The sequence below is a fragment of the Ixodes scapularis genome, unplaced genomic scaffold, assembly GCF_016920785.2.
Source record: "Ixodes scapularis isolate PalLabHiFi unplaced genomic scaffold, ASM1692078v2 PGA_scaffold1__304_contigs__length_218370807, whole genome shotgun sequence".
NCBI lineage: Eukaryota > Metazoa > Arthropoda > Arachnida > Ixodida > Ixodidae > Ixodes > Ixodes scapularis.
This window is the reverse complement of record NW_024609846.1, coordinates 13,213,327-13,231,335: the sequence shown is the minus strand read 5'-3', so window position 1 is coordinate 13,231,335 and position 18,009 is coordinate 13,213,327. Positions and strand designations below refer to the sequence as shown.

Genomic DNA, 18,009 nt, shown 5'->3' with positions numbered 1-18,009 from the left:
CAGCGAGAAGCTTCTCAAAGGCTACTTCGGACCCTACAAAATCATTCGACGCCTCGGCGATCTGAGCTACGAAGCTCTACCCGACGGAACGCGCCCACCTGCAAGACGCCAGCCACGACCCGAGGTGGTGCACATCGTCCGGCTCAAGCCGTACTACGAACGATAGAACTGTGGACTCTCGTCAAAGAGTGAACTGTGAACTGTGGCTCGCGTCTCTGCTTTCCTTTTGCTGTGGATCTGTGCTTTCGTTTCGTGCTGCATCGAGACGATGCACTTTTTTAAAGGGGGGAATAATGCCGCGAGCGCAGCTGACCAAGCAGGCAGCGCGCTCGTGGCCTAACGGTTATCACGCTCTCCTTCCTCGCAGAAAGCCAGGGTTCGATTTCTGGCCGCGGGTACGGATATTTGTTGTCTCTAATGTGATGTTCTGGTAAATTCCAGAACCGCGTTGGCTAATGCGAGGTTAGAATATTCTACGCGTCGAACCTTCTACGCCAACCAATCCAGAAGCCCACGCGTGTACATAAGGGGCTTCGCGTAGCGAGACAAAGTCAGTCTCGCCCCTGCCCTCGATCCTGCGGTTTCGCCGACATCAACGCCCGCGACGCTCTGCTGTTTTCTTCTGATTCCTTTTTGTTTTGGGCGCACGTTCGCCCCATTAAACGTTTAGTTTCTTCAGTTATCTTCACCTCATCAATTGTCACTCGTGACGATATAATCTGAAAAACTAAATCTACATGAAACTCAAAATACGAACAAATTACGGTTCCCAAGCAATAACTTACAAAATCTTCGAGCTCCTAAACAACCACCCCGATATCATTGAGTTAATAAGAACTTCTAATTCACATTTTCATCTTCAAGAAAAATATGAAATGTTATCTCCTGCCATTTTATGAGCAGTGTAGTGAAACTGTTTATTTAATCATTATCGGTCTATTTATGGGGCTGATTATCAGTTTTTTGTTTTTTGTGTTTATACTTGTTAACCGATTCTTTGCTTTGTAAGCGACAAATTCCTAGCAGTTTATTACTGCCAATTCTATGAAGGGCCTTTTTATGTATATTATTATTTATATTTGCTTAATTTTATTATTACAGTTTTATGTATTTTTTGTTTAAGAATATTGTTTTCTGGACACGATATTGACTCCATAGTTTTCTTTGCGTTTACTGCTATATGCTGCTGAGCTATGTACAGGGTGGTGGGGCCTCGTCAGGTAAAATAGTTTACCTTTTGCCCTTCCACCCGCGACTCAAGGAGTCCATATAAAGATTATTATTAATATGCCAAAGTTGTGATATTTATCAAACGCCACAAGTCGAGGAGCTTATGCACTCAGCTTCTCGAATAAAGGCGTTTGACAAATGTATGTGTAAAAAAGATATTAACAAGTCGTTAGTAAGTATAGGATTAAAATCAATATAGGCAACAATAAACAGCAGGCTGTACTTACATAAGTTCAATATTCAATATGTGTTTTTGAAGGGTCGCCACATCGTTCGAGCTAAAACTATGCATCGCGGGGAAAAAAAAAGTTAATTTTGTACTTCTTTCTGCCAAAGTCTCTATTTGGGGAAATTGATAATGTTTGGAATTGTTATCTTACTATTCATATCAAGCAGGCAACATATAAATTAGTAAATTGAAAGTTTCACTTAGAAAAGTACTGCGTGTCGCACCAAATCACTAAATAGACTCGCATTAGAGAGATATAATATACATGCATAACTTTATGGCGCTCTCTAAAAACACTGAATTCGGACAGATTTGGAAGTTTCGCTTTCGTATCGGAGATCATCTTTGCAACAGATGTCCCGCTTTCAAAAAAAAAATCGTCTTCGTCTGTTGAGATCCTTTTCTTTTATATTAAATTGGATGAAACCTATTATACCTTCTAATGGTGCAGGTTGAGAGAATATGTTTATATATTTTATATTTGCTCTCACGTACAAACTGTTATTGTGACTGGAGTGCGCAACAAACGAGCACCGCTCTGCAGTCTTCTCATAATAAAGGTAAACACAATAATAAAAAACTTCTTTTTGCAATGTCCCTCGAGCAGCAGGTTTTTCAATTTCGCCGGCGAGTGCCACCCTTCCGTCCCTTCTACGAAGGAGGCGAGGCGGCAGTTGCGGGCTTTGACGACGGGAAGCAGGACCGTTGGCGTAAAAGTGTACTTTGAGAAAAACCAAATTCAAAAACGCGTCCAAAGTAGACGGTTTCGGGAACGCCGTAAGATGCTACGCGTCTTATATACCGGGGTCCAAATCAAAGTGAAAAACTTTATCCTAACCATGTTGAAATAACCTGAGACTGGGGTAGAGAAGAAACATCAAATCGTAGAAGGGGCAGAAAATAGACAGGACGACGTCTATTTTCTGTCCCTTCTACGATTTGATGCTTCTTCTCTACCCCAGTCTCAGGTTATTTCAACATGGTTAATATTCACCAGCTCGCCTGCGCCCTTACAATTTTTTCTATTATCTTAATGGCATAGAATTAACAATACGACCACTAGCGAATGCCTTTAATGGTTATTTTATGGGGTGGGCGAATATTCGAAATTTCCAATAGGAATCGAATATTGCACATTTAATATTCGTATTCGATTCGTAAACTAAGTCTTTGTTATTTTTCGAATATTCGTCGTTAAACGAATATTCGAAATTAATCGAATAGTCGAGAACGTATTCGCAAGCGTAAGTTTTGGTTTCGATTTCGGTAAGCAACGCCCATTGACAGCGACATAGCTGCATGGCGGCTTTAACCAAAACTGTGCTCACTTTCACGTTCGCCCATCCGTGTTATGGCGGATAGAAGAACGAACGGGAAACGGCACCAAAACGAAGAGAGAGGAGCGCTATTTGGAAATATTTTGCGAGGGTGACGGCACCGATGGCACAATATACGCATGCGAGTCAACGCTTAAAACGCGCTCAGGTACGACAAGAGCTTAGAACTCCGGACGAGACCGAGACGCAGGCAGGCAGGTGGGTGGCGACCGGATCTAGTATATCGCGGGACACGAGGCCTTTGGGCCTTCTTTGTGTTTAGCTTTGGGTTTAACGTGCGTTTGTAAATATTTGTGTAATGTAGCTTGTATTTGTAGTTTAGATTGAGTGTTTTGTAGCGTTGTGTTTTATTGTACCGATAAACTGAGAGCGGAATCCCGCTCCCGTGAAAGAACCAGGCTGGACTCGGGTTGTTGACGGACCACGTGGGAAACGGCGAATACGCGGCGGTACGCGATTTCCTACAACGCGAACTGCACAACAGATGTGATCTTGGCGGATCTTAAAGGATCACGAAAGCTGAGGAAGCATGTAATTTATAGTTTTTTTTGTAGTTATGTAAGTTACTAATATCATTTACGACGGCCCGCACGTGAATATTGGATTCGAAAGTGGCCATCCCCCTGTCGTCACCTGCAGAAATGTAGTAATTCCACAGCGGTTTGGGGTCGTCACTTTGCCCGAAGGCTAGTAACTCGCCCTTCGGGGTAGTCAAAGCCTCCAAAGCGCCATTTGACTACCCACTGTAGTCATCTTTTCTTAGAGTGTGTGAACTAAAGTTGTGGCGGCATCACGCATGCGCCGAACGCTTAGTGATATCGGTCTATTCGTACCTACGCGCCTCTTTGCACGCACGCACAGCAAGATATTGACATGGACTGCGTTCCATTCTAACTCCCAGCGGGAGACCTTCGGTGCCTACACATTGACAACTTTCTCCCGGGCGTGTTTACACCGTCGAGCAGCCGCTGCTTGCTCCGGCGTATGTCTCGGCCGCCCCATTCTTGCGCGCAAAGGCTTAGACCGCCGAGGAAACGGGCGACCGAAGGTAAGTGAGGAGATAAAGAGCAGGTGGCGAAGAGGGCGATTGCATGAGCCCCAGGGCAACAGCAATTGGCCGAACTAGGTGCGCCTCAAACGCGACTATTATCAGCGAACGAGAGAGGGTATCACCAACACTGCCTGGAAGATCAGGTCGTCGTTCTCCTGCTTTGACACCACGGGCGTTGGCCGACGGACGTCGCGGTACAGTAGACAGGTGAGTGAATTGCGATGGTTATGCTGTCGTAAGAACGAGTGTAGTAGACAGCAACGCACCCATGACCAAGAAGTCATTTTATTTAGTAGGGTGCGTTGTTGGACTAGTTGGTTAATTTTAGTTAAACATACAAAAAAGGCCGAGAGACGGTCGCTCGAGAGCTATTGGAAGCATTCTTTATAAAAAAAAGTGGGACGGCATGTATCAGCAACACTTCTATTGTACCTCATAGTAATGAGTTTCAGTTTTTGAATGATTGTGCACAAAATTAGTCAACTTTTATGTAGTGCTGCTTTACCTGTCGTGTTTATATATATGCTTGGTGTTCCTGAGTAAAGCTTGTTGAAAGTTAGCGCTTGTCCTGTATACTTGTTGTCCTTGTCGTTTTCGCTCTATCTTATATGTTTAACTAAGTCATTTTATAAACACCAATGAGACTCGGAAACCTATTTCACTGCGCAGAAGGCGATCAAATACCTTCCGGTATAGCGCAAAAAAAAAGAGGCTTGAAGTGTAGATTGAGTATTGTACGAATGGACGTTTGACAGTCACAACTTGATTTATTAGATGAAATACAAGCTATACACAATTATTGAAGTAGAAACATGTTTAACGGCACACAGTAATATTCCTTTGGAAGATTATTGTTATGATATATAATCATAGAAAACGCAAGACGAAATTGCGCACGTCAAGATTCTTGAGAACGATGTGATTGGTTTGTTTAAGTGGTAATATGGTGTAGTTATTGCTGCAAATGGGGGACTCAGTTTCCAGTAGCAATAGTACTCAGATGCTGACTCAGGTGTTGAGCTTTCTTGTAGAAGAAAAAGCTAGTCAACAAAACTTAAGGTACTTAAATGTGTTGCCTTCGAAGTAATTATTTTATTTTTCAAGAATTTTATTCTTGAGCTTCAGCAGATTTATTTCTGAAAAAGGCACGTAAGTAAAAACGGCTGTCTTACACCTTGACATACATTTCGCAAGAATACTTCTTCATCACACGCGCGAACATCTAAACGAACATTATCGTGGCTTCAACTGAACTTGACACCTGTAATGCTACATGCGCTAGGTAGGCAACCTATTTAAAATTTGCGTAATGCAATACAGTTGATGTTTCACAACACTGCTTATTTGTAGGAGCAAGCACAACAAACATAAATTGAAGAAAATTCCGTCCAGTTGGTAAGTCAGATTTTTATCAGAGCGCTGGCCAAAACTTTACATTTTTCGAAACTAGAATACTTCGTGTGCGTCATCTTTAATGCAACATAGGTTTTGCTTTTTAATGCGAAAGCATTAACTGTCTCATGGAGCGAGGCGCGCCAAACGGCACCTTAAATCTTTTCTCCAAGTGAAGCCAGCTCCCAACTATGAAACCATTCGAAAAGCAACCCAACGCACCTAAATTCTTCAGCTTTAATCCCATTGGCTAGCGCGCGTCGACGATGCTCTCATTGGTCGCTGCGCGTGAGTTTCAACGACCGCTCACCCCTTGGCGCTGCGCGACCGTGAGAGCACCGTTAACACGGAGCGTCCAAGGTCAGCGCGCTCAGGAGAAAGTGCGGGCTGTCCGGCGACGGAAAGTACGCCACAGATGAAATAAGGGAGCGGACGAGCGGCTTGTATGCTTTCGCATTCACAACTCATAGAAAGTGCTTAGGTGTTCCTAGAGCCTTTTTTTTGACGTGAAACTGAACAACAGTGGTTATAATAAAAAAAACATATAAAACCTAGGCATATTATACTAGATAATGTTCTGCAGCTTCAAGCATTTACATCGAAAGCTGGAGTAATAAACTGGGTATTTATCTCCTTCAAAATACCTCTCACGTATCCTTAGCCTAAATTTCGCAAGACTTGAGCAAACAAATAATTTCACAGGCAATCATCTACGCATAACAGTAATCAGAACCGAAAAACAGTTCTGCAACGGCGGCTTGCAGAGCAGCGGCATCCATTCACTTTATATTTGAGCTTGTATCTTGTCTTGTCTCCTGCTGTGCGCACTTGACACGTAGATCGGATATCCCGGGTGTTTCAACGGAACTGCTCCATTACTGAGGCATGGACAACTCAGTGTCGCAGCCAACACGCGCCCGTAATCGTCGTCGACGTGGGCATTTTCCAAATACCTTCAGCATCCGTGAAGTGAAGCTCGCACACTTAAAATATAGAAGTGCCTTCATGTAAGCAGGAGCGAAGAGGCTACGTGAGTGAACAAACGAGTGAAAGCAGTGTGTTTCATTCAATTGATGAACTCAAGCACTTTTGGAAACTAATGAAACATCATAACCGTGCGCCAAAGGAGATGAGTCGTACATTCAAAGAAGATGACATTACGTGTATTGGTCTCGACAAGGAACAGCACGACAAGCTTCTGGAATATCAAAACGTTCCCTTTCGCGAAGCCACTCGCACTTTTGCTTCCACTCATGTGTGACTACACTTCTGCTTTTCTTTGCTTTCTACAAGAGCAAACAACGACTAAAACAAATAGTGACGTTCTCACCCTGGTGTGGCCTGAGATGACGAAGTTGGCATGCGGGATCACTCGTATACCCAAAAATCATGAAGATCATTCTCGTTTTGAAATCGGAACGCAGTCACCTTTGGGCCTCCGGTGTAATGACTTTGGCACCGACGTACGCAATATTTCGACTGAATCGGTGTGCCGTTGAAGACGTATAAGGAAAACAAGTGCGCATTATTGACACAATGACGCGGTCAAGACCATAACGACGGAAGAAAATGTCGAAAGAAGAAGAAAAAAACCGCGCTGGGCTTTTTATTGGGCGTCGAACGCCGACGCCTGCGCATTTGGCCTTCCGTCGCTGTCCAGGCGACAATTTCAGCTATGACGTGACAGGACGTGACCGTCTGAATAACTGGGGAGGAGGGGGGGGGGGGGGGGGGGAGCGATAGGGCGCTGGTATTGAAGTCGACGCCTCAGAAAATTTAATCCTTTGGACGCCAGATCTGACGTAGAATGACTTCATCTCTCCGAGCGCTCCGGCTTTGTATTGTAGGCAGTGTTCGTATCACTGCTGTGCTCGCCCTCTCCCAGCTCCAAAGCCGCCTGCATAGCCGTGCGCGTGCAGCGTTCGTTTTTGGAAACACGATACTCACCTTGTACAACAAGCCCAGTACAGCTGACGCTGTAAAACTAACCCGTGTTTCGTAGCTTATGAACGTCAAAAGATTAATTTTCAACGGTATTTCAGCGTCGCACCGCCCCTGTAAATTAAAAAGAAATTTAACAACAAAAGCTAAAGCGTCTTTTAAATTTAGGTTTAGTGAAGACGATTATAAAGTTCAATTTAATGTGGAGATCAAAATATTTCATAAGAAAATATGTAATATTATGACGAAAATAATCCCTGGAGAAGGGGAACAAGAGGGACAAAGGACAAACACAAATCTCCAAACACAGCTAGGTGACTGGTGCGCGACTGAAAAAATCCGCCTGGTCTGGGTATCGAACCCGGTACCTCTCCAGCTCGCTTGCACCTTTGCATTTCATTGCATTATAATCATGTAATATTATCTTCCGAAATTGATAAACTTTCGCCCATGATCAACTTTTTTTCACAATTATCAATACCACTGGAAGCTGTTGATAGCATGGTTGAAAAATGCATTGTATAACTGCTAACGATCAGGCTTTTTGAGCATGCAACGATGCTGTGTTCCCCCATTTCACGTTTATGATTATATTTGTTGAAAATAAAGACATTAATATTATTAATAGTGTTCTGCTCCTAGGGGTTAATCACAAGGCCTGCTTATTTTTGCTGCAAAAAACTGTATGTCAAAATTGGCATGAGCCTGACGAGATTCAAAAAGAATGTTACTAAAATTACACACTGAATTATATTGTCGTCAAGTGGGAATGTGACAATTTTGGCCCATTACTTAGCAAAAGTAACACGCGAATTGAAATGCGGAATGTTGATTCCAGTTTAGGTACAGAACGCTAAAGCTAATCAATATATCTGCTTCAACTTCGCTCAGAAGCAGATGTCATATAACTTCAAAACACATAACAACTAACTTTTAAATAATTTTTGTTTATCTCAAGGAAGAAAAGAGAACATGCATTGTACCAATGGTTTCTTGAGTTCAGTATAACTGGGCCCCTCCTGATGATTAAAGTCTCCAATCCCGCGATAACTTTGAAACCTTTTGTTGATGACACTAACGACTATTGCATTTACACGAAGTAGTAGCAAAAAAACAAGACTGGCCGGTCCGTCTTGTCTATATCCAACATCAATGGAAAGCATAAAAAATCCTGAACTCTTAACCAAACAACAACCCCCTTGCTCTTGGTTCATCTTCAGAAGTCATGATCCCAAGGCAGGTTCGGTGTCCTCGTCGCCATTGTGTAGTGTTCGTGCGAGTGGACGAACAGGATTGACGAGAGTAGCTCGGCGAGTGGCGAGGTGGAATGACTTTATTCCATGACGGAGCGAGCTAGAAGAGCGCGCGGCCGGGAGGCATGCGTAACTTATAGCATGTTATCAGAGAGGAAAAGGGTAGGCAGAGGAGGAGCGATCAAAAGAAAAAAGGGGCGCGTCATACGTGCTGAAACGCGCGTATCAACATAACACTCCTCGGGCCTAAATAAGTTTGTTCTACACTCAACAATAGGCTAGGGCGCGTAGCGGTCCGGTGGTCTTCGTTGGCGAGAAGGGTATCGCCGCTCCTCTTGCTGAGCTGGTTCCGCTGGTGGTGGTCGAGCAGGAGACACTTCTCGTGGTGCTGGAGTCTGCAGGCAGGCCTCTAGTACCTCGGATTTCCTGAAAGGTCCCAGTGTCGTGGAGATGTCCCCTTCCGGTGGCACCAGAACAATGTGGTCCTTGTGCCGCACCCACTGAAACACACCTCGCGGCGTGGTTACACACAACTTGTAGGATACCGGCCCGGTTTGGGCTAAAATCGTGACTCTAAACCACCTGTCACCACGTCGAAAATTTCGGACCCGCACACTGTCGTCTACCGAGAACCGTTTACCGAGCCGACCATTTGAACGCCGTTTTAGCGTCTGGGTAAACTGCCTTGCAGAAACAGTTTCCCTGGTTGAAGGCTCGACAACATCTAGCCGTACGCGGAGACGCCTGCCAAGCAATAGGACGGCTGGCGCTTCCCCGCTTTTAGTGTGCGGAGTGTTCCGGTAAGCCAAAAGAAAGTCCGCCAGTGCCTCGTTCACAGGGAGGGCTATATCCTTGCGCAGTGCGGCCTTCAAAGACTGGACAAAACGTTCCGCTTGGCCATTACTACTTGGATGGTACGGTGCCGTGCGAATATGACGTGTACCGATCCTGCGCATGGAGCTTGCAAATTCAGCAGACGTGAATTGTGTGGTCCATTATCTGACACGAGCGTTTCTGGGAACCCAAAACGACAAAATAGTTCGTGCAAAAAGTCTATGTTTCGTTCGGTAGTTTTCTGCTTGATTGTGAAGACTTCCAGCCATTTCGAATGAGCATCCACAACAAGAAACAGCATGACACCTCTATAAGGTCCCGCAAAATCCACGTGGACTCGTTCCCAGGGACGAGTGGGCCACGCCCACGGGTGTAGCGGAGCAGGGCAAGGCAAATTACACTGCAGCTGGCAAGGCTGGCATGCGCCTACTTGTCGCTCGATGACCTAATCAATGGTCGGCCACCACACGGAGCTTCGTGCCAGCTCCTTTGTCCTGACAACTCCGTGGTGTCCTTGGTGCAACTCCTCAAGCATGAAGGACTGGAAACGTCGCGGAATGACGACACGGGTACCAAGCATTAGGCACCCTTGCTGCAATGAGAACTCGCAGCGCCTGTAGAAAAAAGGCTTTAGATCGTCACTCGACGCGATTCGGCCAACTGTTCGCCACGTACTGCACGATCTGCTTCAACACCGGGTCTTTGTTTGTCTCGCGAGCCATGTCATGGTGGTTAACCGGTAGCGTACTGAAGCGTAGTAAGAAGAAACATTCTTCTGACGGCTCTTCGTTATCGCCGTTTTGACCTTGAAGATTCAGGCGTGATAAGCAATCTGAATTGGCATTTTCCTTTGATGACTTGTGCTTTAGCGTAAATGTGTACGCGGAAAGGAGAACTGCCCTGTAGTCTGGCTGCTGCTAGGGTAGGGATGCCGGTCTTCGGTCCCAGGATGGTCTGCAAGGGCTTATGGTCCGTTACAAGAACAAAACTGCACCCATAGAGGTAGTAATGAAATTGTTTTACACCGAATACCAGTGCTAACGCTTCCTTTTCTATTTGGCTGTAGCCTTCTTCCGCTTTATTCAAAGTCCGTGACGATTAAGCAATCGGACGACACTGCCCATCTGGAGCGACGTGAGACGGGACCGCGCCGACGCCGTACGCTGAGGCGTCGCCGGACAGCTGCAACGGTGCTCCAGGATCGTAATGAGTCAGCACCGGCGGAGAGGACAGCAGCCTCTTCACTTCCTGGAACGCTAATTAACATTTGTCGCTCCATGACCAGCGCACGTCGCCGCGCAAAAGCCGGTTGAGAGGTGCAACCACGCTGGCAAGGTTAGGAATAAATTTTCCGTAGTAATTCACTAGTCCCAGCAACGACTTCAACTGGTGCGTGTCAGCTGGCCTCGGCGCTTTCATGATAGCTTCGACCTGATCAGTAGCTGGCTGAACGCCGTCGGCTTCCGATATGCCCCAAGTGCTGCAGCTTATCCTTGAAAAATTATCATTTCGACAGTTTTACTTTGACGCCTATCCCAGATAACCGTTGCAACACAGCCTCCAAATTGCGGAAGTGTTCTTAGTCAGTTTTTCCTCTTACCACAATGTCATTGATGTAACAAGTGACTCCTTCGAGACCATTCAAGATATTGTCCATTATTCGCTGGAATATCGCCGGTGCGGACGCGATGCCAAACGGAAGGCGACTTACGACGTAGAGCCCCTTGTGAGTGTTCAAAGTTAGGTAACTCTTCGATGACTCATCCATTTCTACCTGCTGGTATGCTCGGTTGAGGTCTAGCTTCGAGAACTTTTTTCCTCCGACCAGGAGAGCAAATGATTCTTCGAATTTAGGGAGCGGATAGCTCTCGGAGTCTAGGATTGGGTTTAGCGTGACTTTATAGTAGCCGCAAAGTCTAATAGAACCATCACGTTTGATGACTGGCACTACAGGCGTCGCAAACTAACTGCTGGCAACGGGAGAGATTATGCCTAATGTTTCAAGCTTATTAAATTCGTCTTCTATGGCTGCACGTAATGCAAACGGTACCGTTCTAACCTTCAAAAATCTAGGTTTTGATCCTTTTTGAAATAAAGACGGGCTTTCTCACCATTGATTTTGCCGAGCTCGTCGATGAAAGTATGCTTGAATCTTTGCAGAAGCCGCTGAAGTTCAGCTGGAGGCTTGTTCGAAGTTGGCGAGGCGCGCGTGACGGCGTTGAAGTCTCGAATGCGGTCCCAGTGAAGCTGGACGTGTTGAAGCCACTCTTGTCCCAAAAGCGGTTGTCCGGTCTGCGGTACAACATAGAGTGGTAAAAGTTTTTTTTCCGTGCCGCTGCTTTCGACGTTGACATGTAGCACGCCGTTGGGCTTGATGACTTGTCCCGTGTATGTGCGCAGCCGAAGAGGTGTTTTCTAGAGGCGCAGACTTGGAAAAGGTCGCTTGTGAAGGCTGCTTGAAATAATCGATACGGCTGCCCCCGTGTCCAGTTCCATCGACAACGGAGTGCCTTGAACTTGAACTTCAACCATGATGGGCGTAGACCGAGCAGATGCTTTGACGCCGTTGAGAGGGAACTCATCTTGGGATTCCAAGGACCTGACTGGAAAACGTTTCTTGGGCGACCTTGTCTTTGATTTGCACGCTCTCTGTATGTGCCCCTGACGGTGACACTTGTAACACGTTGCTTGTGCGTGTGGACACGTCGTGGCTTCGTGTTTGGGTGAACCGCAGCGAGAGCAATGCGCCGTTATCACCTTGGCTTGGGCCCCGAGCTGCGCAGCTTGTTCAGTTCGGCGGCGCTGTCTGACCTTGAGTGGGGCGCTGATGCGTTCTTGACAGCTGCATCGAGTGACAAAGCACGTTCGATGGCTTTTTGGGATGTGAGGTGCCTATCTTCACTGAACAAGTGCCGCTGGATATCTACTCGTCGGAGGCCGCAGACAAAGTGGTCTCGAAGTGACTCATCAAGAAAGTTCCCAAATTCGCACGTTTGTGCGAGTCGTCGTATCTCGGCCATGAACTCTGAAATGGATTCATCTTCAGTTTGCGACCGTCGGTGAAATTTCGCTCTCTCGCCAATTACGGACGGCTTGGGTGATAAATGGTTTGCGCAGTAGTTGCCGCAATTCTTCAAAGGACTCTCACGGCGGTGTTTCCGGAGCAGTCAAAGACTTGAGAAGAGCGAAAGTTTTCGGTCCGATCAAACTCACGAAGGCGTCTACTTGCAGTTCTGCCGGAACTTTGTTGGCTTGTAGAAAAGATAACACGCGCTCTTCGTAGGAGAGCCAGTCACTAGTAGACTCATGAAAATGTTCCACTTGCCCGAAACTGGTGGTCACGGCCTCGGCGTCGACGACGCTTTCGGTGCTTTCGGCGCTGTCTCGGTTGGTTAGCTGGCCATCTCTTGGTTCATCTTCAGAAGTCATGATCCCAAGGCAGGTTCGGTGTCCTCGTCGCCATTGTGTAGTGTTCGTGCGAGTGGACGAACAGGATTGACGAGAGTAGCTCGGCGAGTGGCGAGGTGGAATGACTTTATTCCATGACGGAGCGAGCGAGAAGAGCGCGCGGCCGGCAGGCATGCGTAACTTATAGCATGTTATCAGAGAGGGAAGGGGTGGGCAGAGGAGGAGCGATCAAAAGAAATAAGGGGCGCGTCATACGTGCTGAAACGCGGGTAATACAACATAACACTATGAGTAACGTGAAACACTTCTCAGATCTAGTCTAGATTAAAACTTCTATGTCGAAATTTATTAAACCTTTTTAAATAATCCAGTTACTCGATACAAGTTATAACGGGATATCTCAAAGGTGAAAATAAGTTTTTAAAATGTTTGCAGCAATTGTGTTCGTCTGCCTCATTTGGTAGACATGAACTAGCGCAAACCTTTATTGTTTATAAAGGGTTCAAAAGAAAGCTATAAGATTAATTTCTAAAAGCTAAAAGTCAGCCACACTGTCGCTAATCACAACGTAACTGATAGCCAAACAAATTTTGAACTAAATACAGCATAACCAAGAAAAACAATGATATTTCTTTAATTTTTATATATCTCGGTTTATGCTTCATTAAGATGTTTTATTGATCAATAATATAATTCAAGACATGATTTAAAACTCACAGCGAAATATGGTCAGAATTTGTTTCTACAATAATATTTGGCAAGATGTATTTCTACAACAATTAATACTCAAACCGACGAAAACAGTTTAAACGTAGTGTTCAAGAAATGTTTTGTGCAAATATTGCCGCACCTTTGATGTAGCAGTGGATAATTCCTAGCAAACATTTGCACATGTTGCGGGTTCCATGTGGAAAAAGAAGTGAGAAACGTTTGAAAAACACCGGGACATTCGCTCTAACTTGACTTTAGAACAAAAAAAAAATAAAAAAAAATTAACGCGCCTTTACAAAAAAAAAAGAAACCGAGTAGCATGATTTTTTTTTCTGGAATCAACACTTCTTTCATAAGTGGCCTAAACTTAATTGGTTTTAAGATTGTAGGACCTGTCACGTATTTTGTCTCTGCTTTGCTGTGGATGACTGGGTGGCGCGAACAATGTGTGCTAGGAGGAAGTCAGTCGATGTTTGATAGCGCACGAATTCGCAACCTAATGCCCGCTCTGGACAATCGGAGATGCTTTTCCGTTTAAAATAGATTTCAAATAAACGCCATGAATGCACTTTGCATAGTGTGGTAGGTACTTTGCCCGTTGAAACTGTCTATTTCAATAATACGTGATGCTTGCGTAAATATAAACCTGGTTCGGCGCTGCAGAAGTCGTCTTGCGATCTACGAGGTCCGGGTGATAACGGAAATGGCAGTTTGATCTGAATCTTTTAGGATAGAGTGAATCTTCTCTAAGGACTTTGCCACCCTGATCATAGTCAGATTAGGTAGCCCATGTGCTGTTGAAATTATGTGCTATTTTGTAGATCGGAGCGAGTGCATGAGAACCATATGTGAAATCTTCCTGTTCCGTGATTACACGTACAGCCTCCGCTGTTTCTTGAAGCTACCAGCAGGTACAAACAAACATTTTATATATAGAGTACAAACGTCTATGATATATATCAAGTGTTGGACCTTCCTTGGAGGATATTGAAGGTTTCGGGAGCAACGTAGGAGACATCAGTAGTTTTCCAAATTACATCTGCAATAAATGCGTCCATAAAAATTAGTATTTTCTCTGGCATTAGAACAATACAAAAGTGCCCCGCTCGGAAGAAAGAGATATGTCGAATTTAAACGTGTAAAGTAAAATGGGGTAAGCAAAGAGCCCCTTTTTATTGTCATCGATGTCTTAAAGGGATACTGAACAGAAATTCGGATTTCGCAAAATAAGGCCGCAGAAACATTGAACTGGACGCTACGAACTCCAAAACATCATTTAAACATCGATATCTCAAACGAATGACCGTACTTTTGGAAAAGAAGGCCGCGCTCAAGCAAGCTCTTTGACGTCATTGTCCTCCGGGAGAATTTGAGAATGAAAGGAAGCGGCCTCGCTTCTCTCCGGCTCGCTTCTGTAGGGACGTAGCGAAAAGGAGAGGGATCGGAAATCGTGACGTGACTTTTTCTTGTCGATCTCGTCTGCCATGTTCAATCGCACACTTCTTTTCCAAAAATACGGCGATTCGTTTAAGATATTGCGGTATGGGTGATGTTTGGGGGGTTTTGCAGCGTCCCACCTATCCGGCCAGCCTTGTTTTGTGAGCTCAAAAGTTCTCTTTAGCATCCCTTCAACACATAATCTGTTTATGCGTGGGATTTTATACGAAAGGTGTCACGCTCCAGCGTAACAGAAAAAAAAGCGTTACAGGCAGGTCTAGGGTACAAAGACCATGCACATCCCATAGCAGGCAACGCATAAGCATCCGAAGCATTTAGAAAGCCCTCTTAGTCATGATAACTCATACATATCACAATTACGCAGAATTATTCGCAGCTAGAAAGATTCACCGGGGTGCTGAGCAGCAATCGAACCCCGGACCGTGCGATCCGCAGTCCGACGTCTTTGCTCGGCGCCAGAAGGAGGAGATGACAAAGAGCGCAAGCAGCTGGAATAAGTATAACTTGCCGCAAACAATCGCCTGCCTTAGCATACGCTGTACGCGGCGACGTATATTTCGTAGATGTAGAAGGTCTTGCACCAGCTGTGGCTACGGAGACACAATGTACAGGAGATTCATATTTCCTTTTACAATGACTTCAAATTTACTTGGAAGGTTATGTAAAGTCGTTTTCTCACGAGTCGTTTGTTCAAAGTCGGTTGCGCATGAGGCGTTCGAAAGCAGCTGTTTTCCGCATGGACAATGCATGAAGCGGAAAAGTACCAGAGAATAAATATAAAGCATAAATTATATTATCGTGACTCAAGCAGAGCCAATGCTGTTTGTGTGTGTCTCCAGCACGTTTCACAAGTTAGATCCAAGAAGGAAAACTTTCTGGTAGATTTTATATAAACCTCAAGTTCAATGTGGTCTTTCTGCGTTAAAGGTTTTGGGCTTCGAAGAATAAAGTCGTAACTCTACGTTGGAGCTTCGAAAAGTGAAAAAAGTAACTGTTTTACCGTACCTTCACGAAATTTCGCATGACCTCAAAAACGTGGGACGGTAAGTTTGTGTTGATGTGGTTTTCTCAACACCAAAAAAGCTGTCCGGGTTCTGCAGAAGTGTAAATTCAGTGTTTAAATAAATCATTATGTGCAATAAAAAACAATAATATTAATTTGTGACTTCTGTGGAACGAATTGTCTGCTTCATTCCGTTATCATTCCGTTATGTCACTCAAACAGGACGTTTTCTTAACTAAAGCCTCAGGAAACGCCAGGGTTTTCCCCAGGGATTAAAACTAAGGGGGGGGGGGGGGGTCTAAATTTTTAGAGGGTGGGATTAGGGGGGCATTGAGAATAATAATATTAATAATAATAATAATAATAATAATAATAATAATAATAATAATATATTTATTTGTGCGGATAATTTCTCAAGTTGAGGCACGGGTCTGTCAAAGCCAGTAAAGGCTTGTGGGACAGCACCCTACTGGACATAATCACAATATCCCCGAAACTCAAACAGTGTCAAGCTCACCATGCAGCATCTGCACAGTAATGCAATAAATATGATGAAAAATGCCATGCACATAGTATCAATAAATGCACTGTGATGCAATAAATAATCATGTAAAAAAAAACACGCACGCGCACACACTCACGCATAGTTATGTTGTTCCATTGAAATCTTGGAGCACTTGTTTGAGTTTTTTTAGAGTCCACACCATATATGTTTTCCGGCAGGTCATTGAAGATTGAAGGTACATAGTAATTGCGAACTCTTTTTCCATAATTCGTTGTGATAGAAGGCACTTTGTAACGTTCGGTCCGGCGAAGTGATCTAGTTACTATATTGGGTTCTTCATAGTCATCGTTCCAAAAATATTTCAGTACAACAGTCTTAACCAATAAAGCATTGAAGAGCGGCAAACCTAAAGCTTTTAGTTTTTCTTCTTCGGTTTCTGCCGATGGACCATATGCAATACTCTTAAACATTCCTTTTAAAACTGAATCAACCTTTTGGCACCATACTACAGACCCATGTCCGAAAATTGTTATGCCATACCTTAAAACCGTGTAAGCTAAAGCTTGAGCTATCATCTTTTTGGTTGATGTAGGAATTAATGATCTTGTATTATAGAGTAAACATGACACGTTTCTCAGTTTTTACAGATATAAGACATATGAAAATTCCATGACAAAGCACTATCAAACTCAATTCCTAAATACCTAACCTGATCTGCATAAGACACAAGGCAGCAGTTGCCGTCTGCACGGTCAGAAGTATGCATGTAAAGGGGATGATCAAATGTTATATTTCTTAGCGGATTGTGAAAGCAGACAAGTTTAGTTTTGGATATATTTACCTCAAGACAATTTCTTTTGAACCAGTCAAGTAAGCAGCACGTGTCTTTTTGGAGTAGCGTCATTGCTGGAACATAATCAAGATGGAGCGAGAGCAGTACCGTGTCGTCAGCGTATTGGAATAGTTTACATGTGGAGACAGCGTTGGACATATCATTGACAAACACGTTGAAAAGAAGAGGCGACAAAATAGATCCCTGAAGGACTCCAGCTTTTAAATTTACTTTGGAGCTTCGGGTATTGTTTACAGAAACTACTTGTGTACGGCCGCTCAAAAAGTTCTGAAGCAGAGAAAGGATTGGGCCGCGGAATCCGGAATCCAATTTTATGCAATTTTTTAAGTAGAATGCTATGGTTGACCGTGTCAAATGCTTTCGCCACGTCAATAAAAAGTGCACACGCGACTTGATGCCTTTCAAAAGCAAGATGGAGTTCATCAGCAAAATCTTCCAGAAGTGGCTGGGTCCCCCCGGCCACTGACGAACCCATATTGTCTAGACGATAGGATATCAAAGCTATCAAGGTACGACGTCATAGTATTGAGAATATGCTTTTCCAAAATTTGAATTATAAAAGGTCAGATTGAAATTGGGCGGTAATTGTTAATTCTTTTACGCTCCCCACCTTTGAACAAAGGCTTTACTAAGGCACTCTTTAAATCATCTGGGATTTTTCCACGAGAAATGAAACCATTTAACATATAAAGGAGCACGTGTTTTATAACATCATAATTCCTCTGCAGGTCTTCTGCAGTGATGCCATCTACACCAGGACACTTGTTTGATTTGAAACTGAAAAGCGTAGTTTTGACATCAAGC

General features: G+C 44.4%; 2 pseudogenes; both read right to left on the bottom strand.

The window, feature by feature from the left end:
- Positions 1–8,711: 8,711 nt before the first annotated feature.
- Positions 8,712–9,454, bottom strand: LOC121046853 (annotated as a pseudogene).
- Positions 9,455–12,020: 2,566 nt separating this feature from the next.
- LOC115332290 lies at positions 12,021–12,696 on the bottom strand (annotated as a pseudogene).
- Between the last annotated feature and the right edge of the window lie 5,313 nt (positions 12,697–18,009).